Raw genomic sequence first — 24,787 nt, forward strand, 5'->3', positions numbered from 1 at the left:
TCAAATCCTGGCAGAAGTCCTGTTGTTGGTAATTGCACATATTTGGACTTATAATTGTTAAAAATACCACTCTTGCAAGTGTTTGATGCATTCGAGATTCTTGCTTCTCAAAAGCCATACAAAAATTCCCTGTAGAAATCTCAGGTTTTGTTTTAACATAAGCTCCTGTAATATTTGATTCTTTGCTGCTTGCTCTTTTACTGTTTATTGCCTTGAGATCAAAGATACATTCTGTAGTGGAAATAAATTCCAAATCATTGTTTGCATGGTTCTTTGCCATGAGAGAGATACGAGCCAGAGTGGCTGAATCCCATTCATCTCCCCAAATTCCTGGTTCTCTAGGGGTTCCAGAGCAGCACTGTTATATTGCAATGGTTTTAATAGGGCTGCTGTTGTCTAACTACCACGGCTTTCATTCCAGTCATCAAAACCCAAACTCAACAAATTTGCCTAGCAAACAACAGCAGACAAGGTCCTGGGTGACACTTGAATTCTCTCACATCAGATACTGCATAAAATTACACCTAAAATGGATGCTGTGTTAAAGTGCTTCAACTATCATGAAATGACAACCTCAACAATGCCACGTGCCACCATCTCATTAAGCAGCCAGCCAGAAACTCAATTTTACAAAATAAAATAGAATCTAGGACGTGCTTATGTATTTCATATCCTGAAGTAAGAGAGTACAGACCAAGCAGGCCAGGCCAAAGCAAGGGGGATGCCTGTTTGTTTAGTTATTACAAATATTCTTGCTGTTTTATATGAAGCTCAATGGTATTTACACATTCTTGTCTTGCAGTGTGATCTGCAAACATCTTAGTGGGTCTAACAACAAATTACATGGGCACTGTCATGTTCACAAGCTCATGTTATGAGACACAAAGCCATTTGTTTTGCCATTTCTTAGAGCAAACCTCCTGTCTGAAACACACCTACACCTTGCACAGCAAGCACTCAGAAAAGTCCTGTTTTCTCTTGGAGAAAATACAGTTTAGCAGCAGAGTTTTCTACTACACCATCAGTACTCTTTCTGTTTGACACCTGCCATTTCCAAAAACCATGAGAAACTTGAGCACCCAGTTTCTAGGCAGGGAACAGTGGCATTCTGGTGCTAGAAAAATCATGCTCTAATCTGTACATTTGAATTACATGATTGTAGGTCCCTTGATTCTCCCTTCAAGCACAGGCTTTTTCCTTCTCAGCTTCTCAAGATAGGTAAAGACAGATGTTGGCAGAGGAAATGCAGCACAGCGGTTTGGGTAACACCCTGTCTGCACAGCACTGCTGTCATCCTTGATCACAACTCAGTCCAAAACCTTTTAAGGAGATAAAATTAAGCACATGTGAAGTTTTCTCGAGCACAGGGAAATTATCTGTCTGCAAGGTTAAGAATTAGGCTTCTGCATGCTGTTGAACCAGGACACTTGTCACTTTGAAAGTAGTGGGTTGGAAGGAACTAATCTTCAGTATATGTCTATGTTGCACCAGGAAGAAGTTACTACCCTTGCTCAATACTGTCAAGAAAAGTTTTTCCAGACTCCAATCCAAATCAGTTACTCAGGCATATGACTAGTGGGATCTCCTCTAACAAATCTCCTCTGACTCTTAAATAGACTGTGGAGATTTTTAACCACTGCTCTTGAAAAAGCACCCTCCTTAGTGAGCATTTAAAAATCACATGTTTATGAAACTTCATAAATGTAACTTATGAAACTTCAGAAAAGTTGTCCAGAAGAACTTGCTGCATCTCATTCAGCTTCAGACACTTGACCTTTTTGGCATCCACTGATGTGACATTTCCCCTGTAACAGTGCTTACTTGGCTTTTAATTCAAGGATTAAAAACCATCACGAATCTAACAAACCTTTTGCCACAGCTGCAAGCCCCATGTGGCCCCCCCCAGATGCCTTGCCCTGGTTATCTCACCTTGTCTGATGAAGTCTGGATGCAGTACATAGATCATACCACCAGCACATGGATCTCAGCCGACAAATGCTCAATACGTCTGCCCAGCATCCTGAGAATCAGGATGGACAGGGGTAACCACAACTCTGCTACACACCACAAAAACCTCCACCTGTGTAAATATTCCCAAGTATGATAAGAGTGCTAAAATGCATTATCATTTATGACTTCCAGTTGTTTGCCATTGCACATTAGATGTCTCCTCACTTTCCTGAAGGTGAGCTGAAGCATGGGGCTTGCCGAGACACGGCCACCACGCCGGGCTGCTCAGCATCCTGCTCTCTTGTGGCCTCATTAGCAGAGCTCTCACAAGCAAAGCAGCATCCCAGATTCTCACATACCAACTCTGACATTTATAAAGTACTTTCAGTCGTGACAAGATCAAAACCTCAACATTCCTTCAAATCTTGTAACTCTCAAACACCCCCAGCACAAGGCCAGGGTTAAAAAAAAACCCACAACAGAAAATGATAAAGCTCTTATTAGATAAAACTGGAGGAATTATGGGATTCCCCCCACACCTCCGCCTCACTCCAGGCCTCATTTGATTTCTGCCACAAACTTCACTCTTAGAAAACACTAATCACATTATCTCCTGGACAGGCCTCATTTGCAATCACTGCAGTCCTTCCCATCAGCTCTTCTTCCAACAACTTAGTCACCTGTGTCTCTCATTTCATTTTGGACTCTCAATCATCTACTCCTATGATTATACTTAAATGTCAGCGCAACACCACTTTGCATGTTAGAGCGTCATCCTCCAGCCAAGCTTAAACACAAGTTGTGTCAAGGCTTGTAGTCTAAATTATTTGTTCTGAGCTGTATAAAGTGACTGCTTTGTTTTATGGATTTTGCCATAAAAGCTATTGATCAAAACAATGTTCTTCGTGTGCAGTTAAGCATTGATAAAAGTGACTGGGATGGAAGAGAGGGGGAAAGGTTGAGGATACTGGAGAAAGGAGTCTCCCTTAGTCACAGCAAAGTGTATATACCAGTACGGAAACACACATCAGATGTCGTGTATTTACACACGTAGAATTACTAAACTGTTCTCCATTCATAATTATCTGTGAGAGACACGATATATGGTGCTCTTCCTTCCTTTTAACCACACATTCCTGTTATCTATGGCGTGTCTGAACTCCACTTGATGCTTCGTATCATGGGATGGACCTCCAGGTGCTACCACTGCACCACCAGCATCAGTGATAACTGAAGGCACTTTGTGCTCTCATAACATTACTAATCCAGAAGGACAGCACTGAGTTTAATCTATTTTTATTTTTTTTCCTCTGAGTTTAGAGACAGGAGCTTGCCCAATACACATATTTCAACATAAGCAGACTGCATGCTGAAGGTTGCAATTGTACTTGACCATGCAAGGGCATTACCATCTCCACTATAACATAAGCCACATGGCGCAAAAGATGGAGGAAGATATGCTGAAGGCATCAGATAATCAGTTCCCTGTGAAAGCCTCTTCCTAACTTCCAGTGTTACAGAAGACGTAATGCTCCAGAAATGGAATATTTCTATCCTTTTCAACTTTCTAGGTTACTATACAAGTATTAAGGCTTTCCTTTTGCACCTCTACATTTACCTTTACTCTATACTAAAACCTGGCTCTTCTTAAATCTAGATAACTTTATGCCCAAGTAACATGCTGCAGTTTATCTATTTAAGATACCGTAGAGAAAAAGACAGATGAATACTTGAGACAGGCTGTATTTCTTCTGTCTTGTTGTAATAGCTTTATTGATAGCTCCTACCTAGGGGTAAGCATGACAGAGTCCCTGAAGTACACGTGAATCAAAATAATAACAAGAGCATAGACATGGGACAAAAGGAGTGACAACTTTTCTGGGTTAGAAAGGGTACAGTTTTGTTACTTATTTCTCTAAGGACTTTGTTTCTATTTTCCTTTTGTTGATTCATGGCCCTTTTTTCTTTTTTAATTTTTTATTACAAACATAACGCAGCTATTAAATCCAAGCTGTTCAAAACACATAAAATTGAGAACATTTCAACTATAAACAATACTTGCAGATTTACTCTATGGAAACCATAACTGAAAAGGAAAGAGAACTCTTCAATGCAATGAAATCACAGAAAAAAATAGGCAGAAAATGATTAAAAAAACCTCAAAAAACCACACACAACCATTCCAGACCTGCCTAATAGCATTCCAGGGCTTTATAAAAAGTAATGATCATCAACCATGAGAGCAGAGTTTTAATTAGTAAACTGATGTACTGTATAGAACAAAGAGTCACGTTACCTTGTTTTCAGAGCCTCAGGTGTGTTTATACGACTTACTAAAATGAAATCTTTCATTCAACCTAAGTGGGCAACTGTATGCAGCAGAAAACACAGTATCTTGCTTACATAGCTAAATTGTGATTAATATGCACCATATGGAAGCACAGGCCAGCCCCAATGAACACCTGTGCCTGTACAGAAACTAGTAATGGGTTTGTAAAACAGGTGAACTGGCGCTTCCCAGGAAACAGCACAAAAAGGATTAAAACCAGAATATCCCCCAATAGGTTAGCAACTTTTAAAACAGCAACAGTGGCAATTAGAATAAATAGAAACTAAGACTTTAACTAGGCAAAATCATTCTGCAAGTAGCGCTATGAATGCGGTGGATAATGAGGACAGGTACTTAGGACACAGAGCCTGTGTGTGGGTTTTCTTTCATTAATAGAAAGAATGCAAGTGATCTATCATCTAGCAAATAGCATAATCAAACAGGAAGATTAAGCTAGTGTGTTAATCTGAATCAGAAATGCATGGGAATGTATAATTAACATTGCATTCAGGCAGCTCCTGGCATGACACAGAATGCCAGTAAGCACATCACCAGGCAGTCTAACCTAGCCCAGCTCCAAGCAATAACCCATCAGCTGAAAACGCTTTCCTACTGTCCGAAATTAAGGTAGGTTCCACATTAACACACTCCTACTGTATGTCTTGCCATACAGCTGGTATGGTTAACAGAAAAGTTGGACTTAAAAGTATTCCCTGAATGCAATAATATAATTTAATCAGTACTATCTGGATTCTTACTGTTCTTTGTGCTTTTGGTCCATTTTTAACCTATGTCGGCCCTGATGCTAGAACAGATGCAAACTCCTGCACTTCTTCTAGGTCTCACTAACTTGAAATAAACGATGTAAAAACATGACTGAAAGCAGAGCCACAGCCCATAAAATGTTTACCTATGGTGCGTATGAGAAAGAGGAGACCAATTCCAGTCTATTAGCTCAAAAAGATTTATATTTCTTTTATTTAGGTTGTCAGAAGATACCTGAAGTTGCTACTTGCAAGAAAAATGGAAGCTGTCCTGCTTAAAGTCACCACGCAGGTCCTCCCTGTAATGCTTCTATACATACAATCATTGTTCATGGTTGCTGACTTAAAGACTGAAAATATACTACTGTTTAATGTGCCTAAAGCAATTAATTTTGGTGGAGCTCTTGTGGTTTGTTTTTTTTTGTTGTTGTTGTTGGAGTGGTTTTGTTACCTTTAGTAAGATAGGTACAGTAAAAGAAAAGGATGAAGAACTAAATATTAAAGAACTTCTCTAGTATTTCACAATATTGATCCCCAAAAGAAGGGCAAAGCCCATGGCTTGCAATCCTGAAAAGCTTGCAAGGTTTGTAAGAGCCCAACCCCAGGGGCTGTAACGGAGCTGTGCTGAGCTGGGCAAAATGCTTTTGTAAAACTACAGAAGTTTTGACTTTCCTGTCTCTTTTACAGTGCTAATCACAGGTGCAGAGCTGCTAGAGGCCGGATCAAATACCACAGCCACAGTATTTGATACAAGATCACTCAGCTTTTGGAACATAAAACCCTACTTGACCTGTGACTGAACAGCCACTTATCCTGCAGAGCACTCAATTTCTGCCAAACTTTGCCACTTGAAAAGGTGTTACAAACAAATGCACCATTAACAGTTTACTCATACAACATTTGAAAAACCACCCCCAAAACACCAAGAACAAGTAGGAAGCTGTAACAAATATGCTCAGATGACATAAATCTTGCATTTGCTTCTGCTTGTAAGTCTCAATAAAACCTTCAAAGAAGACTAAATCTCTAGAAACTGAAAAGCCTGGTAGGGTGATGCCCCTGCCTGGTTTTCCTTAGAGTGTCTAGAGACTTATATTTAAGTACTGGTGCCTATTCAGAGTAACCTGAGGTGTGAGTGGAGCACATGAGCCTGGCTGACATCCCCTGTCCTCCTAGCAAACGTGGGTTTGAATTACTCTTCCTGAAGAGAAACAAGATCCCCAGGATAGGAACCCTGTGCAAAGGGACTGCTGGAGGTCCCTGCTGTGGGCTACTCTTTGCCATTTAGTTGTAGATAAATGGGTCCAAAAGCAGTCTGGAAATGGAAGTGACCTGGCAGTTAACACAGAAGACGCTTATTTGAAGCATGTCAGAGGCAGGGGCTCATAAAGGCCTTTGATGACAGAAGCCAGCAAGACCATCAGAATTGCATAAGCAACAGACAACTCCCGCATTTTGTCTACTTCTTCAAACCACTCTGTCAATTCCTTATGCCACTGCAAACTGTTAGAGCAAAAAAACAAAGCTCTTTTTCTCTCTAAACACAAGTATTTGGTCAGAAGCTAAACTAAGGCACCTAATGTCCCGAGAACCCTGTGGAAAGGATACCAAGGGGATGTGGAGCAGGTCTGGTGTTACCCAAACACATTACTTCAATGTAGAGAGGACATAACTTGGGAAGAGGAATTATCCCTAACAGAAACAATACTTTCTCATCTGCATTCAAGTCTCTACATAAGGAAAACAGAGCTGATTTTTTAGGGGGAATGGATCAGGGGGATGCTATGGAAGAAACTGCAGCGTTTTTTAGCCTTTGCAAATGGTTTTGCTCTGCAGACCATGGATTTGAGCATGACCCTGAGCTCAGAGCAGAGCAAACTGCTCGCTTGGCTGCTGCCACCTCCTCCACAGCCCATTGAAAAGCCAGCAGGGGACAAGCATACCCAACATGGCTCAGATCTCAGCCACTGAACCACCTTCTGCCTGGTCCCACAGCTGGTTTCAGGTTCTGCTGCTGAGCAGATTGATCCAACATGGTGCTCACAGGACTGTGGAAAAATGACAGCAAACCAGGCTCTTCATTTCAGGGATGTCTGTATGCTAGAAGGGGATGGAAACATAAATCAGGCCAACAGACCTGCAAAAGCCTGCTCTGTATTCCTTCAGTTCTTCTTGCCTCACTTTCTTCTATTTACCTTCTTTGCCCTGCTCTGTTTGAAAACCCATCTGTCACTTGAGATGACAAACGTCCTTTGCCTCAATGCCCCTTCCGCAGTAACGGATGTTTTCTTTCTGTATCACTCTGCTTGCAAAATTAAGTGATGTCTGCATTTATCACTTCCTAATTTTCATCTTAAATTTTTCTAGCTCTTTTTTTCTTGGCAAAAATGCTTAAAACTCACTGCTCACGCTCTTTGTTTTATAAACTGAGGTTTAAACATCATAAATCCTCCCGTTAAAAAGAAAGCCCCAATATACGGTACCTTAACCTGCTGGTTTTACTATTTCCCATAAAATACAAGCATGCATTCAGCTCAGCTCTGGGAGGAAAATGAAGCACCTGTATTGATCAAAAAGGTTTGAGACCAAAAGTGCTATTTTGATCATTAGTTTGACAGCCCATACAACACAAAACAAACATTTGCTCCTGGGATTCCCCCACATGCTAATGCCATTTAAGAGCTATTTGGTTGATTTTAGGTATGGATTTTCAGTCCTGCTGACCTGAAGCTGTACATGTTAGAATTAAAAGAAACCAGCAAATATCATACTTCATAGTGTTTTCATCTGTTTGTTCTTTTTGTTATCACTGCACTACTGTACTTTGAATCGACCAAGAAAAACACCGTTTTCATCAACAACTGTGATTCTTTTAACTTTTGCTACCCAAACTGTAACCAAACATTTCATCCACCATTTGATCATAAAAAGAGGCCAAAGACAGCCAGCTGTCTCCTATAGCAAGAGTTAGCAGAGTTTAAGTCTTCTTAATTGAATATGAGGAAAATAATAACCTAGGGTTCAACAGCATCCACCAAAGTTACACTGCTACCTCTTGTGAACTCTCTCAGTACTGTGACCATGTTATACAGATGACTTTATTCTGCAGGAAGAAAAACATTTACCTTGAACATTGGAAAAAAAATGCCTTTTTAATGTTTTAAGTCTCTTTCCCTCTCCCTTTCCTTTCCTCCTTAAATTTTCATCCATCAATAGAGCAATGGCAGAAAAGCAGGAGAAAGCAAACACATTTCAGTGGTATGATATTTGGTACTGTACAAGCAAAATGCCATTTGCATTGATGGTACCTGGGATTTCTTGGCAATCTCCCATATAAAAGCTAGCCAGGGTCAACGCTACTTAACCTACGAATTCAAATGAAATGGAATACATTCAACCCATTCGATTTACAGACCTTATAATATCTGACATCACCCATGCTAAAAAGGGTATCTAATTTAATTAAGATAATGATTGCTTTGATTTAAGTCTGAAGAATTAGCAATCCATATTCTGGGAGAATGGCAACAAAAGGAGAAGAAGGAACATTTCCCCTGCTGAGAGTTAACAAAAGGAGAAGATGGAACATTTCCCCTGCTGAGAGCTGACCCCTCAGGTTTACACCTCTGTTTCACAGCACTCAGCTGGGGAGTCCACTGGAGCAACTTCAAATCCAGGAGGTTGGGACCACACACAGCTAACTCATCAGCCTCCCACACCATACCGAGACAGAAATGGATAGCTGTCCTGTGGCAGTGGCAATGACTGAAGACCCATCATGCAGCTCATTTCCCTCTACATCTATAATGAATTGATATAATATGAATCTATGAAAACATCTCTATTTGGACAAGTTATTTAAATTAAATATCCCTTACAGTCAATGGAGATAAAGAAGCCTTCCTAGGACATGAGTCATATGAGCCAGAGATGTATACCTTAAAATAGCAGTATTGTGCCTAAAGCAAGTATCTGTTCCTATCTCTTGATTATGAAGGAAATCTCTGTGAGTAGGTTGAATGTTGAGAGCCACGATTTCAGGAGATACAGAAATTGAATCCAACTCAGTGTCCAAGTCGGTCACAACTATTTGAAACAACTTATGAATATGAAATAATTGGTCTAGTTATTCAACCAACTTGGCTCCCAACTTTAGTATGCGTGCCAGGGAAAAAGCAGCAACGGTAAAATGTGATTCAATACATATTCTTACAGCCTCAGCAGCCAGTGGACCTCTGCGCTAACAGAGTAGGTCATGGTACACCCAAAATGTCACAGCAAATGATTTCATGGGGAATTACATGGGTCACAGAAGAAAAGAGCCAAGGAAAGAATTTTATACCTGTCATTCACTCCATAAAAACATCAGACAGTCAGAGAAAACATACTACATACCCAGAAAAAACAAGGGAAAGGAGGAAAGAGGAAGCAAAGGGAGATTGTTAGTCTTCTATGAAATATAAGATGATTAAATACTGTCAGGCTTTAATCCCTCTTGACAAACAGAGCTTCATGAGAGATATGGGTTGATTAATTGCAAGGAAAAAAGGCTGTGACATGGGCATATGAGGCAGAAACACCAAAAGGAGGGCTGTGTTATTTATTTATTTACTGTTAAATAAAAGGCATTCGCTAATGAAAGGAGAGCGTCACATCTGGATCTACAACTTTCAGCCCTACTTCTGCAGCACATACTGGGGGGTGGGGGAAGATCTCAGGGTTGAATTTGCTTTTCGTAACAGAAATGAAATTAGGACTTGTGTAAGCCTGTCTGGTCAATACACTGGGATTTATTACTAGTGGCATCAAAGGAAAAGCATCGAAAGGCTGCCTTAAACTCAGTGCAATGACAAGTACACCAATCACCAAAAGGACGGATGTAGGACACCCCTCAGAGCATGGAGATGAAGATGAAGATTTCAAGAGAGGTGCAAACTAAAGGTTTTGAAAAGCCAAAGTGTCAGGAGAGATGCAGTTCAGTGAGTATCAGTAGGAAACAAACAACTGTGATTGTTTTCTCCTTTTGCAGGACTGCTCAGTATTCAGGGCTTTTCTGGGTTATTTGCTGCACTAAGAGAATTCCATCACACCATTATAATTTGTGAGTGTGTGTGTGTGTGTAAACCCTGCCCCCAGTACACAGCATGGCATACTTCTTTTTCTAAGAATAAATATTAATCAGAAATTTGATGCTTTGCTCGCAATCATTAGCCATGCTCTGGCCACAGCTCTGCCAAGGCCAGTCTCCTGGGGGCTTTTTTACAGGGCTGTGCTCTGAGGCACTACGTTGTCTGAGACACGGTTCCTATTACACCCAGATAAACCCTGATGAAACTCAATTTTATGTTCCAACATCCACAATTGATCTGGCATTTGAAAAGCAGTTTACGTTGTTTAGCAGTTGCTAAATAAATGGAGATTTCATTCCGAGCTACCTGGAAACTAGTCAGCTAGGTCTGGTATAGCACTGCTAAGGTGGGCTTTGGCTTGTGACTTTGGAAACACATGAAAGAACAATCAAAATAAACAGAACAACTGGAATAAAAAAGAAAGGAAATAACATCTTTGTTCAACGCTACATTTCCCAGATATCCTACCTAAGGGAATAGCTCATTTGAAATAATTCACATTAAAGCCCAAAAGATGTAGGAGATGCTCCCATATTCTGGGGTATGAGAAACCTAACTGAGATAACATCTGCTACTGGCCCAACTTGGATGTTCCAACAAACTTCCCTGAAGTAAAGCTAGAAATGCCAAGCAATTTTGGCTGCCAAGAGATGTATTGTAATCAGGCATCTTAGCAGGAACTAAGACATCCTAAAATGAGAGACTGAACAAACTCTATGTTACAGCAGGCAAAAAGAAATATATACATATATATATATACACAGAGAGTTTTGCAATCTGAGGACGAAGAAGCAGCTGTGCACATTCTCATTCCTGATTTCCGAGCAGCAAAATTTATCCTTGCTGCAGCCATTGCCACCCACGGCTCCCTGTACATGAGGGTACACATTCTGCAGTGCACATGGAAAGCACGGACACATGCTTGTCTCTGATTTATGTGCAGACAGGAGGATAGTTTCTCTTGACACCCCAGCAAAGACACGTTGCTGTTTGAACACGCTCTACTTGTGGCCTGCTGAAAAAGACCTTTCGGCCCAGCACGACTGTCCCAGGGGTTTGAACATACCACAACAACTCCCTCTTGTCCCATAGCAGTGGGACCAGAGGATCACTTCCCTACATTTAAGGAGCTCTCTGGCAGCATCCATACAAGATACCCTACTCTACTCAGCATTTAAATCAATTTAAATATTTATTTATTTAGCAGATAGCTTGTTCCAACCTAATTTAGCCAATAGAGCTGACCAGGGCACCAGGAGGTGAAGAGTTCAAAACAAGTTACAAATCCAGGTTATTTGGTTATTTCTTAATCACGATTTCATCTTTGATCACTAAACCACTCAACCTTTTCAGATATCAAATACAACATCAAGAAACAAGAGAAGAAAAGGAATGAGAAAGAAGATACAAGAGAGGAAAACAGAGACAATCTATTATAGTCCCAAATTTCATCCTGCGAAATTTCAGCCTGCATGCACCACTGATTCAATTACTGTACACAGCTTTACCCTCCAGCAGAACTAGGATTACAGAAAAAAAAACATTTTTAAAGGTTAGTGAGAGAATTTTTCATTGATAGTGACCTGCTTCAGTGGGGGCACACAACATAAGGCAGGAACTGTATTTGCTTTATTCCTCCAGAATAGATACTTAAAACTGTTCTGGGCTGTGAGCAAAATGTGTCTGGCAATCTTAATCTACTCTCCATAGAGAGCAGAGCCAAAGAACAAACTCACTTGATTACCAGGTTTTGTATGGAACACTGAACGTGGTGTTACAAAGCACATGTTCCTGGAAAGTGGAGCTGATCCCTACAGCACGTTTAGGAGCAGCTAAAGAATAAGGAGTCACAGCTACAGGGTTGGCCAATCAGAAAGGGCAAGGTTTAATGCTCCTAAGCATATGGAGCTCCACTCCTTGTCTCATGCGGTCATGCCATCGCTCTCTGAACAGCTTCTCCTGGCATTCCCTTATCATTATTTTGGCAAATTGTATTTTAAAGGCAGGTATTCTGGGCTATGTGAGGCACACCCAGTGCTGGATACCAGAGAAGATTTAACACCAAAGCTGCAGCTTCTCAGTCTTTTCACAAGTGCAACTTAAAGCATTTCCCTAAAGTTGGTCTAATGTGCTTAAGAGCATAATGCCAAATGAGCTACTTTGATGAGAAATAAGTGGGGTTACTGCTTAAGTGTCAATTTTCATTGCTTAAGCAATGGTGTGTTGCCAGTGTTAAACAAGGCAGAAACATACACAATATTCCCCCCCCCCCTTTCAAAACACTGTATTTCTCCAGTGTTTCATTTACCAAAGCTATAACCACAAGCACACAGAACTACATCTGCAGTTTAGACTCCTGAAAACCATCGGATAGCCTCCCTCTCAAATCCAGCAAGAGCATGCCTACGCAACAGAATCACAGAAACATTTAGTTTGGAAAAGACCTTTAAGGTCATTGAGTCCAACTGTGAACCCAGCACTGCCAAGTCCACCACTAAACCATGACCCTAAGCACATCTTATAAACACCTCCAGGGATGGTGACACAACCACTTCCCAGCGCAGCTTGCTCCCAACAACTGACAACCGTTTTTACCCTAATCTAAGCCTCCCCTGGTGCAACTTGAGGCTATTACCTCTTGTCCTATCAACTTGTTACTTGGGAGAAGAGAATGACCCCACCTCACTCCATCCTCCTTCCATGTAATTGCAGACAGGGACAAAGTCTCCCTTGAGTCTCCTTTTCCCCAGGCTAAATAACCCCAGTTCCCTCAGCTGCTCCTCGTAAGACCTGCACTCTAGTAAATACATTTTAAGTCCCTGTTAGTTATGGAAACAATTTTGAAAGGCTGAAATGCTAGAGAAGAGCTCTCCAAAGGGAACAGCAAAGGCATCTATGATAAATCAGTGGCTTCATTGAGCCTGGAGACAGGCTGAGCACACAGGATGCCACTGATACTGAGAAAAGATGGAATTACTATAACTATTTACATAATCAGCAACACTGAGACAAGATACAGTAAAAGCAGCAAAAGCACTACTAATTATATTACTCCAAACTTAGTGTTCTCAACCCAACACAGAGCTCACCAGGGGAATTTTCTTGATTTTTTTTTTTTTAATCAGCTAAATTATGGCTTTCTTAAAAACTCTGGGCAAGCGACAACTTATTCTTTGAAAAGACTGCTGTACAATTGGATGGCTGAAATATCATTTGCACAGAATATATCCCCATTTCCCATCCTAATTACTGATTAGTTAGTGTCACTGGAATTATAATAACTGCCTAAGTAACAGGTTTTTAAATAAAGATGGAAATTGCATTCAAAAGCTCCTCTTCCATACATTATTAATTCACACTGTGTGTCTGTTTACTTTCCCATGCATGAGTGGCTGTTTTGTCCCTAAAGATCCAAGATAACATGATAACAAGGATCCTACAAGCACATACACACTTCCATCTTTTCTCACTTGCAAGCACTTCCACTTACAGGATTATCATCATGCTAATGCACATCTGCCAGCTGTCAACCTGCTGCATTCCATGCTCGCAGCGGTGCTTCCCTCTCTCCCTGTACATGCACCTGGAATGATGCATGCAGGGGGTTGTTCATTCCAGCAGTGACTAATTCTATCTTTGAAAAACCTCTTTCTACCTTCCTGCTTCAGTACAGTGGTCTAGTTGGTTGAAGACTCATCCCAGCTGTGACCCCCAGCAAACTCTGCTTCCCATGCAGAGCTTGTGGCTCCATGCTGATCCTCTCTAGGTGATTGATTCCCCATCTTGGTGCATTTTCCTCCTTGACTCTTCAGCTGTTTCAGTCTCAGCATGGCTTCCAAAAAGCTCTGAGCTTTTTGTCTTTTTTAGTACTTCATTTGCACAAACACAACTGCTTAGTACTATGCACAGTGAAGCCTTCTGGAATAGGCCAGGCATCACTAACCTGTCACTGCTATGTTGTTTTTAGGTGTCTGATTGCTTTTCCCCTTTCAAAAATAAACATAAATTATTTGGAGGAGAGAGGAGGACTTGTTTTCAGACTAAATCAATCTCTCCAGATCTTTGCCATCTGAAATCTCCCACTGCTCCAGGGTAGCATAATGATGCTGAGGCAGTGTCCAGGAGGTTCTAGAAACCAGGTAAGTACAGGTCCTGGCCAGAAAGCATCCTGGGTGTCTCTGTCCATCCCTTCATTATAGATGGGACAATGAGGCCAAAGTCCTGCAACAACACTAACCCAGCCCTGCCCTGAGCTCCCTCCTAACAGCTATACCTCCTATGTGCTAAGAAGCAAGACGGCCCAGAAAGCATTTGACCTAATACATGTCCTTTTGACACTTTTCCAACATTCTGAATTATTGCTTCTCTTTCACGTCCATTTTGGCCATTGTAAAAAGCTCTCTGTGCTCCTGTGAGGGTTAAAAAACAAGAACTGGAACTTAAAATCGAGCCATTTTTTCCCTCCTGAGCCATTAAAAAAGCTCAAGTGTAATGCTCCTGCTCAGTCGAGCACGGTTTGTTGAGTCTTAAAACAGTGCTGGTGCCATGACTGGGACTAGACATTAGCTCACATGGCCACCATGCTGGAATCAGGGGAGTCTACATGTATAGCACATGTATCTGCTTGGCAGATTAGGTCAGTGGTCCCTTAGGCACAAAGGGAAATCAGCCACTAAACTCCTACCAAAAGCCACAGGGAGCTGGGTGCTTGATGTTTTGAAAATCCCCTTAACAATCAGAGGCTATTCTAAAAGGACAACATAGGTTAGAAGTATCTCCAATCAAAGGGAAAACTACATTCAGCTGTTGGGGGAGAGAGTCTGTACTTTTCAGAAGCTCAGGAAATGAGCTATTTTCAGTATTCTTACATTATTTTTCTTCTTTTTCTTGGAAAATGGGAACATTTTCAACAGCAGCAATGCACTGTTCCAGGATGAAGCACTTGGAACATTCAATATGAAAAGGACAGCATCATTGTTGTGCTCCCATTTACTTTTACAGGAGGCTGTGTGGTCTCTGAGGACACTTTTCCTGCAGGAAGAGAGAGGATTACATCCTTGGAATGCAGAGCCCCTACCCCAGCCACAACTATTAAATAATACTCTGACATATGTCGGCAGCAAGTACAAAATACTGGCAGAAGCCCTAGCGTGGTAATGTACAAGTGTAAAGGGAAACCTTATCTTGCGATACAGAAGCAACAGGACCCCAATTCAGTGCGATATTCCAACAAGTTTGGTAAACACACCAGAGTCTGCTTGATAATAATTTTGCCTCTTTCCAGGAAAAAGACCTTTTGAAGTTTGTGCATGTGATGTCAGTTCAGTTTTTTCAGAGGGACAACGTGACAGCTGTGTTGGAGATAATCAAGAAACCCAGGGGCAATTAGGTTTTAATGCTGTGACAGTGGGGAAGTATATCAACCTCCTCGTTACAGCCACAAGTTTCTCAGCAAAATGTGCTGTAACAAGGCACATGGCATATCATAACTTCTTTGCAGAATAATCTTGTGATTGTATTTTTTGGGTTGAAGCCATGCAAGGAATTATTAGGAGATGCTAATCACAGCTGCAGCACCCTATTTCACCTTGAGTAAACATTATTACAGTTATAATCCACATGAGGTAGAGGAAGAAGTTTTGCAGACATTGCTGCCTTATACAAACTGAAGATGAGTATGACAGCAGGCAGTGCTACAGAGGGCACTTTGATTTCTCTTGTGTAAGAATGTTCTTCAGTGTCCCTGACTACCCCACATCTGGCAAATTACTGGTCTTCCTACAATCCCAGGTATGGGAGTGCCCCTGGAAAGATGCGCAAATGCAAAGCACAGAGAAGCCAGCTAAATTATTCACAGAACTATGTTCCAGAAACAGATACCCAACCTGGGCTCTGTTTTTCCACTCTGTTGCTTTCGTATGTTGGCACACTGCAATTTCCTGTTTGTTCCCAAGCATCTATGAATGCCCCCTTTGTGGAAACAGAACATTCAAGGTCTGCTGGGAGCATCTTCTGCTGATGCAGACTGTAGCTTGGGCTGCTACAACATCAAGAACAAAATGCACCTCACTATGCCACAGAAATCTCACCCATAAATTACTCCCTGAGCCTAAAAGCCCATCTAATGATCCATCATTTAAAAGCATGTATTTTCATTTTATTCCAGAGCAGCTCAGCAAAGCAAAGGTTTAGGGTTTCCCACCCTGCACAGACTTCTGACATGCTGCTCATGTGAACAATACAGCTGAGGGCAGAACTGCCATCCGTTCTCTCCCTGTACCCTGGTGCTCTGGGTGCAAATGAAGCTGGTCTTATCCTCCTCTTACGCTTTTACTAAAATCACTCTCACAATTTTCCCTCTCCAGTTCCATGACAGCGTTTTGAATCCCTGATTATCTCTCACAGTGGTCTTGAAGACAGCAAAAATGAATGGAGAGATGAGTTAGTGGCCAGGGAGACTGTGCCTAAGTGCTGTGCTGGCGAACAGGGAGGGGAGAGCACCCCATTCCTTCCCCACCATATCCCCATTCCTCCCCACACCCTCTCAACTGCATGAGTCCAAAATAAGCTTTAGTAAAGCTACACTGTGGAATATAAAACAGAGTAGCATCTGTTTCAGCAAAAGGTCTACAACACCCTGCAAAGCACCAAAGGACAGCATCCAGCCAGCCTGCCTCACCTGCTGGGGCAAAGAGCCCTGGTGGGACCTGATGCTCAACCAGCCATCCAACTCCCAGGTCCAGAACCCCAGGCAGCCCCAATAGCATACAGCTCTCTCTCCTTCTCCCTGAACGCTATCGGCACCCACGGTATCACCAAATGCAAGCTCCAGCCAGTGTTGCTTTACATGCAATTTGCACCAGGTGTAAACTGACTACTCAAGGCAAAGGAGAATCAGCTTTCTTTAGCAGCCAAAGGTGAAGTGATGCTCTCTTTTCAATTGTACAGCCTCCTTTTGTCAAAGCAATCTGTGCCATAAGAGGCTGCTGCCCTTTCCCTTCCCTTCCCACAAAGGAATTCCAGACCCACACCAGAACCCACATGGTCGGAACACAGAAAGCACCAGATTTCCAGCAACAGAGGGAAGAGCAGCAAAATAAGGAACTCATGATAAAAGGCTACCTGTTCTCAGTCTGTCTCCTGGTTCTGCACTCAAGACTTTGTGTCTGACATTGTTTTTATATGCAGGTCACTCAGTCGTTCTTCTCACATGTACATCAGGCGCTGCTGGAAAATGTGGCCATTATCCATCAAGTCCTTTGCTTTAGTCAGCTTCCAGCAGAAGAGTAATAGATGCACTTGTGTTGTCACACCATTGTCCAAAATGTCAGGGTAAAAAGCCCTGAACATTAACAACTCCTTAAGGAAATCAGTTCTTAAAAAAACAGAATAGGGAAAAAAGAGGAAAACGTGAGGGACACGAAGATGCAGAGCATCCCTTTATATCAGGGATGAGTTATGCAGGTAAGTGCCCTGATTAGCTGTATGCCAGCCAAGTACCCATGCTCTGGGTTTTATTTCCACTCAAGTTTACATTTTGTCTGGATAAAGCAACATGTGCACATGTTGGTTTTAATTTCAAGGACCCAGAATTAGAAATACTCTTCTCTTTGGATATCGTACATTAAAAGAGACGTACCAATTTGAAGGGTGAGTGTAATCTCTTCCCAGGGCACTTGCATTAAGATTTAAACTTAGTGCAGTGAGGTGATAGTATCAGGCAGTGCAAATCTTCATAGAGAGTAAAGGGGGGAAAAATCAGTAAAGATGAAATCAAAGATGACAAGAAGCAGGAGTCAAAGTCAGGAGGAAGAGGAGGTCATGCACACAAAACAGTCGAGATGGCATGGTCATATATTCCTGCTGTGGACAACTGCTGTGATCTACTTTTAAACAATTTGCAAAAGTTAAGGGAGAAATAAGCAAAGCTTTAAATCTTTTAAAGCTGGTTAAGATGAGACACAAGATATTTCTTTGCTAAGATGCTGGGAAGAAAAGCAATGTGAAATGGAAGGGAAAGAACACCCGGCCCTAAGCAGCCTGGAGGTGAATTTTGCAGACCTCTACTCACTAATTCCTAAATAAGTAAACCCTGACCAGGCACCACAAACCCTGCAGAGAAGCTGCCACCAGGTTTGGCAGACTTATCATATTGGTATGTATTTTTACATTTGCAGCTTCAAGTACACAACATCAAAACCTCAAATGAGAACGATAAGGTGCAAAAACTTGAGAGTGCTTTGCCCACTGTGTTTTCATTGAGTGTGTCTTTTACACAATCCCTCATCGCAGCATGGTGAATATGTCCAAGAAAAGGCTCATAAAGAACAGGAAATAAAGCCAAAGCTAGACAAGGCTGCAGGAATCTGGTTCAGAGATGAGCAACATCACCAGTTCAGTCCCCTACACCAGATGCATCCCTTGCCTTTCCAAACTCAAATGTGCGCAGCATCATCCATGGAAACTCTAAACAGGGACCTTTTAACTCATGTCCCAGCATGGTGCTCCTTCAGACAGGGGAGGCTCAGCCACACTCTCAGCACTGCAACCTACCTCCAGTTTCTTAATTGAGCTTCTGTACCACTGATAAGTAATTGATACACAGGAAATGAATGCGAGGCCGCCAACGAGTCTGCTTCTGCATACAAATACAGGCAGCTGAATGGGAATCAGCAGCAAACACTGCAGCCCTGCCATTCCTGTGGAGTTTCCAGTATGGAAGGCTTAAAATACCTCAACGTACAGTGTTTCACTTTATACAAATAAATGATGCTGGTGTGACAGCTCAATGTCTTTTCAGAGAGGAAACTACAGGGGGCTGAGCAGGTCAGATAAAAACAAAGTAATATGTTGTGCAGGTACTCCTCTGGGTGAACATCTAGAGAAGAGAGAGACTTTAAAGGGCAACAATGGGAAATCAAGACAAAAAGGAAAGGCGCACACAGGCGAGCTTACAGCTCTCCACACATTCAGACTTTGGGGACAATCTTCCTGCTTTTTTTGCTGTGAGCCAAAAAACCCCACAAAATTAATCTCTGTGCACAGCCTAAATTTGTACTTAATGTCAACTTTGTGTTGTATCAAATTCCTCCACGGCGTAAGATGCAACAGTGTAAATAGGCTCATTTTCATTATTTTATCAAATTGTATTAACTTTCTCTCTGCAGCATTCTCCAAGGCTGGCAACAGTAAGACGTGCAGGAAATGTAAATCACCCCCCTTTTGATATGATAACTGTAGCAGTGAATTGCGTCCCAGAAATCAGCTCAGGATTATAGACAAGAAGTCGCTGAAAGGCACTTAGCTGTGGCATTGTGCCAGAAGGGCAAACTTCAGCTGGCAGGTCAGTGCAAAGCAGGCTCAGGTCTTGGGAATGAACAACAATAACTAACATCCAGCTACCTGTGGCTGCATAGACCTCAAAGCCAACAGTCTCAGGGTCAATATATAATTAAAGGATGCCAAGAGGTGTTAAAAACAAGTGTGTGTTTATGTATGCAACTACATGGGAGAGCTATATTAAATATGAATAAGCACCTAGGAAAGCAGGCTGTAAGATAAAATCTATCTGCCAGACAATTACAGAAGTATATATAAACAACCACATACATTTCCTGCACGGAACTATTCATGGTAGAGTACACAATAATAGTAATAATTTTAATCATGCCTCATTTATTTAAATACTTTTTCAGTTTCAAAACTTCAGCGGATGTTGGAATGCAAATAAAGATGATCAGAACGTGAAAATAACTGTTTTCCCAGTGTCTTATTTTCATGTGTAAAGGCCACTGCTGACAGCTTCTAGCGTTAACCCTAGGTCAGAACTCCACTGAATTTGGTACTGTGCAAACACAGAAAAAAAAGCTGTCTGAAACCTAAGGAATCTGCAGGTCTAACAGAAAAGAGGCAGCAGATGGACATAGACAGCAACAATCAAGAAGTAGGAGTTAACAAGGCAGGAGTTAGTCTCAGCAAACCAAATCCCTGATGCTGCGAGCCTTGTACAGACACCACAACAAAGGGAAGTTTTGATCATGGATGCCCCACAACACACAGAGCTCTGCACATCCTTCATCTTCACCGCTGTGCTCCATCTGTTGCCTCCACACTGGCTGGCAATCATGTCTTGTTCACCCACTCTGCTTCCTAACATGAAAAATCTGGGCCAAAGAGTGCCATTTATGACCTCGCTCTCCAGCATTTAGCATAGTAGGGCTCAAACTGGTCATAAAAACAGATAAAACCAGTTGTGAACAAAATTGCTCATTAATAATAATGTTTATCAATAACTACTCCAACAGAGCATGAGACTGCATGCACACAAGGCTAAAGTCAAAATTAACATGCACAAAACCCATGTAAAACAATAGAGGCCTCTATCAATATTTGAGCAGCCGTGCCTTCTGATGGCTTTTATTCAGTCCACACACCTCTTGCTTTAAAGCTGAACCACGCAGAGGAGAGGAAAAGTGGCTAGCACATAATTATCTCATGAAATTGAGACACACCATGAGTAAATGCACGTACTATGTCCAGTCTCAGCTGGAACCTCCAGAGGCACCACACTACATACCACAGTAATAAAAACTAGCCCAACAGATAGCTGGATGGCTATGACAAACAAGGGCCATAAAACATTTAAGACATCCTAAAGCAGTTTTCTGTAACAGAAATAACATCTGCATGATACAGCTACGTTGCTGGAAGGTATTATTTCAGCACATTTGCCTCAATGACCTCCTTATTACTACACCTTACAGACTAGTTTTAAGTCAATAAAGTATTTAATTTGCATAACCAAACCTCTCTTTTATAACACAAGACCATTCCACATGGCTTTCTGGTTCTTAAATTAAATGTTTAAAAGTCACAAGATGGGAAAAGAGACTGCTGCCCAGCATTAAGCCATCCCTTCCTCATGCTCAGCCAGACCTGTGCTCAAAGGAGCACTGCCCTTCCAGCCTGTACTTCCACACTGTCATCAAAGGGTTAAACACAAATTTAGCCATTAAAAAATCGGCAGTAAATGGTAAAACTGTTGCTTTTGCATCACCCCAGCACAGTGTACACAGCCAGGTAGAAGAGCTGGGTAGAAGAAATTGCAGCGCTGAGCTCCCCTCCAAAGCTGTTCTCAATGGCAGGAAGGACCAAGCAGTTAAAGAGCTGGGTGCTGTGAAGAGTTGTATCCCTTCCCAAAGTCTACACTGAACACTTTGAATGCACTAATATTTTCAGTGAAGTCTCTCTGGCATAAATCTTTAAAACAACTCCACCTGAATAACAAAAAAACTAAATCTGTCATTGAGCATTTTATACCCCTGCGCCAGGAACATCACGAACATCTATCTTTATAGCTCGGATCCAGGTCTTCTCAACAGCTTCGGAATATTTTATGATTCTTTTGTGTCTTTTTTTAAATTTCACATTCTGTTTTTTCCTTTGGACATCTCCCAAAGCCCAAAAGCAATTGACAGAAAATACAGCACAGAGTCAAAGTTTATGGAGACCTCACTCTGCACAGTTAGATGGGTTCCCTATCTATTAATTATATTACATTTTCAGTAAGATATAGTGAAACACAGGGTAAGAAGGAAGCTCCTGCAAAAAGGCATGCTCAATAAAGTGTTAGATGCAACTTTCATGCTTAAACATGCAATGTAACAGATTTCCCTATGCAATTCAAACCTCAAAAGTATAAAAGAAATAGCACGTAAATGGGCTTTGCTTGCTCTTAAATCAGTTAGCAAATCCTAATCTCTTTAAGTCTGGTAGTTTCAAATCAAGCCTATTTAACTTGCAAAGGTAGTTCAGATTTTATTGATCATCTCTTATGCTTATAAATGCACTCAGAAAAATGAGAGTAATGAGACACACAGCTCAGTTGATGAAGGCTCAGTAGAAAAACGTGTGATAATATTTACAGCCTTCAAGCTAAGATGTTGTCAGTGTAGTTTCTATATGCACCAGAATGCAGATTACAGGCTTGCCACTGGAAAGGGAGAAAAAAAAGAACCCTACCAGAGCAAGGTAGATTGCTATTTGTATTTACTAAAAGTACAACTATTAACTTCCAGAATACAGTCACAGCAGCACAAGTCCATCTACTTCTCAGTTATTATTCTTCAACCTTTCCAAATGCAGTATTTTGTGCCTGGATTTTCTCATGCTATGCCCTGAATTTTGAACCACTAACAACTGGCGACATTATCCCAGTTGCTATAGAAATAAGGCAGGCTTATTGTTATTTATATTATGGCATCACCTAGAGGTGCTTTTCATTAATCAGAGTTCCTTCTACATCTCTCAGAGAAGGACCAAAGAAGTAGTACATTTATAGTATTGATGAGGTTTTGAAATACACAAGGGCTGACTGTTTGAAGAAACTAGATTTTAAAGGAATGAGATGACAAATAAGAAAATAAATCTATATGATCTGGCTAAGGGTCTGTCATTGACTTCTTAGCAAATAAACCAGGAAATGTCTAAACAAAAAGAAGTGCAGCTCTTTCCACCCATATGGACAAGCACAGACCGAACACATTACAAGATCTAGATACAGTCTTACGTGATACAGCTTTTTGCTTTCCTGCCCTAGTTGTTTGTAAAGGATTTCACTTATAAACCACCTCTCAGAAAAATCAAGTGTTTTTCCACGTAAGACTAAATATGATTTTCATTCTGTTATCTTTCATGCCATGCTAAAATAAAACCACAATGGGTTTTCAATTGATATCTGATATATCACTCCCATTCCAACTATTAAATGCTCATTTTTATGGCCTGACAGTTATTCTAAATATAATACTTACAGACACATAAAACCATAAGAAAAACCCACTGCAGTTAATGTACTATAACAGACACAGGATTTCTGGGGTTTAGTCTATTGCAGGCTTCTTATGCAACTCAGAGAAGCTCCTTAATCAAGCTTTACACTCAGGCTTCCCCCTCCATCTAATGAACAGGTAAGCTGCCTATGATATACTCTGGACCTATGCTGTCAAGTAGTTAGAAAAGCTAATAATAAATAGTATAAATCCCCATCATCAACTTCAGGCAATTATCAAATGTTTATTAGCCTCCAAAGTGAAGGATAGTAAACCCACTTATTTTAGCAGATAAAGTCTGCTGGTACATGTTCAAAGATGAACAGCTATGGCCTCAATTGCTTTTAGTTACTGTTGATGAAATGTAAGCTCAAAACACTGAAAGATACTTCCTAGTTATTGAGGCAATGTGAAACTTGGGCAGCTATTTTCCAGGAAGCACAGCCTGCCTGACAGGTTTTAAATGAATAAAAGTGATATTATTACAATTATCATTAAAAGAAGATGTCTCTCATCAAAATGTGTCTGGATCTTAATTGACAAGGTCTGGGTTAATGTGAAAATGCCAATGAAAGCAAAGCCTGTGGCTCAAACTAATTGTCAGCACTGAGCAACCTCAACCTCTAACCCACCACACATTTCATCACTGTGCACATGTACTCATGACAAAAAAATGTTGGAATTAATCATTAGTAACTAGAAATTCCTCCCAGACAGAAAGTGAGCAGAGTGCTCACCCTGTTTCCTGTGCTCCTGAGCCAAGCAGAGGTGCCGAAAGGCCTTCCTAATGAGGAAGACTTCTTGTGCTGTTGTTTCACCACCTTTCACAAGAACATCGTGTGGGAAATTTTCAATGGTCCTAAAAGGAGACAACAGACATAAGTCTGAGCAAACTGCAATGTATGTATAGCTAAATGTCATCCTACCACCCAGGCCATCCTCTCAGATCAGGTCCATCAAAGCCAACAGAAATACGTGGCTTTCATGGCTGAAGAGACTGTGGTCACACACCAACACAAATCCCAACACGAAGGCTAAGAGGCTTCCTTATTCCCAGCAATACCTATACAATTGGTCCCTCTTCTATAAAGTACAGCGTGCTTGTCCTCAAGCCCAGCAGATTCGTGGTGCTTGCCCAAGACACAGAGATTGCTACTCATTGCACCCAGCCTGCTCCTGCTGCCAGTCTTTTGGTACTCATCCCAAACTCGCACCAGTTTCTAGTACCAGACTATCCAACTGAGCATCCATCTCTAGGGCTGTCCTATGAGTTAACTCAGGGTAGGTCCCACCATGGTCACTGGGACTTGTCAAAGTGGAGAGCAGCCCACTGAGCTTCCCCTGCAGTGGTGGTCATCAGTGACAGGGTGGTGAGCCACGCTGCTGCACAGACCAAGAGGCAGTTAAAATCTGAGGAGAGAAGCCAGTAGAACTGGGATGTTAGCACAGCATAGGTGGTCCTCCATGTTTTGGTGACACCCCTTGGGCAGCACAGCAGTGCAGAGAAGGACCTGCAACCTCCCTACACCAGTCACAAACTCAGTTAATGCTTTGGAAGGTCCCCTCAGGTGCAGTGGAAGCCAGCACCACTTCTTACCCAATTCCATAAATAAAAACAAAGGCATCAGTAAAAAACTTCCTTAATTTTCTTCATTTTATATATATTTTCTCTATCCCAGGATGCTGGCCAGACCCTCCAGAATATCACTGGGCAGGACGAGAGAAGCTGAGTGCCTCTAATACCTGACAGAGGCATGAGGTCTGACAGGGTAACGGTATGGTACT

At 41.5% G+C, this 24,787-nt stretch overlaps 1 protein-coding gene across 11 annotated transcripts in view; it reads right to left on the reverse strand.

Moving 5' to 3' along the window:
* SGCD (sarcoglycan delta) overlaps nt 1-24,787 on the reverse strand; it is a 525,277-nt gene that overhangs the window by 173,051 nt on the left and 327,439 nt on the right. For 2 of the 11 annotated variants that reach the window (XM_061343989.1, XM_061343986.1), the window contains exon 4: nt 23,740-23,861. The exons of the other annotated variants lie outside the window; for them this stretch is intronic. The gene's annotated coding sequence lies outside the window, so the exon portion shown is untranslated. The remainder of the gene's footprint in view (nt 1-23,739; nt 23,862-24,787) is intronic. 11 annotated transcript variants of the gene reach the window in all.

The sequence above is a fragment of the Neopsephotus bourkii genome, unplaced genomic scaffold (assembly GCF_033783945.1).
Source record: "Neopsephotus bourkii isolate Nb327-2 ecotype Australia unplaced genomic scaffold, CSIRO-AGI_Nbou_v1 NB_1846, whole genome shotgun sequence".
NCBI lineage: Eukaryota > Metazoa > Chordata > Aves > Psittaciformes > Psittacidae > Neopsephotus > Neopsephotus bourkii.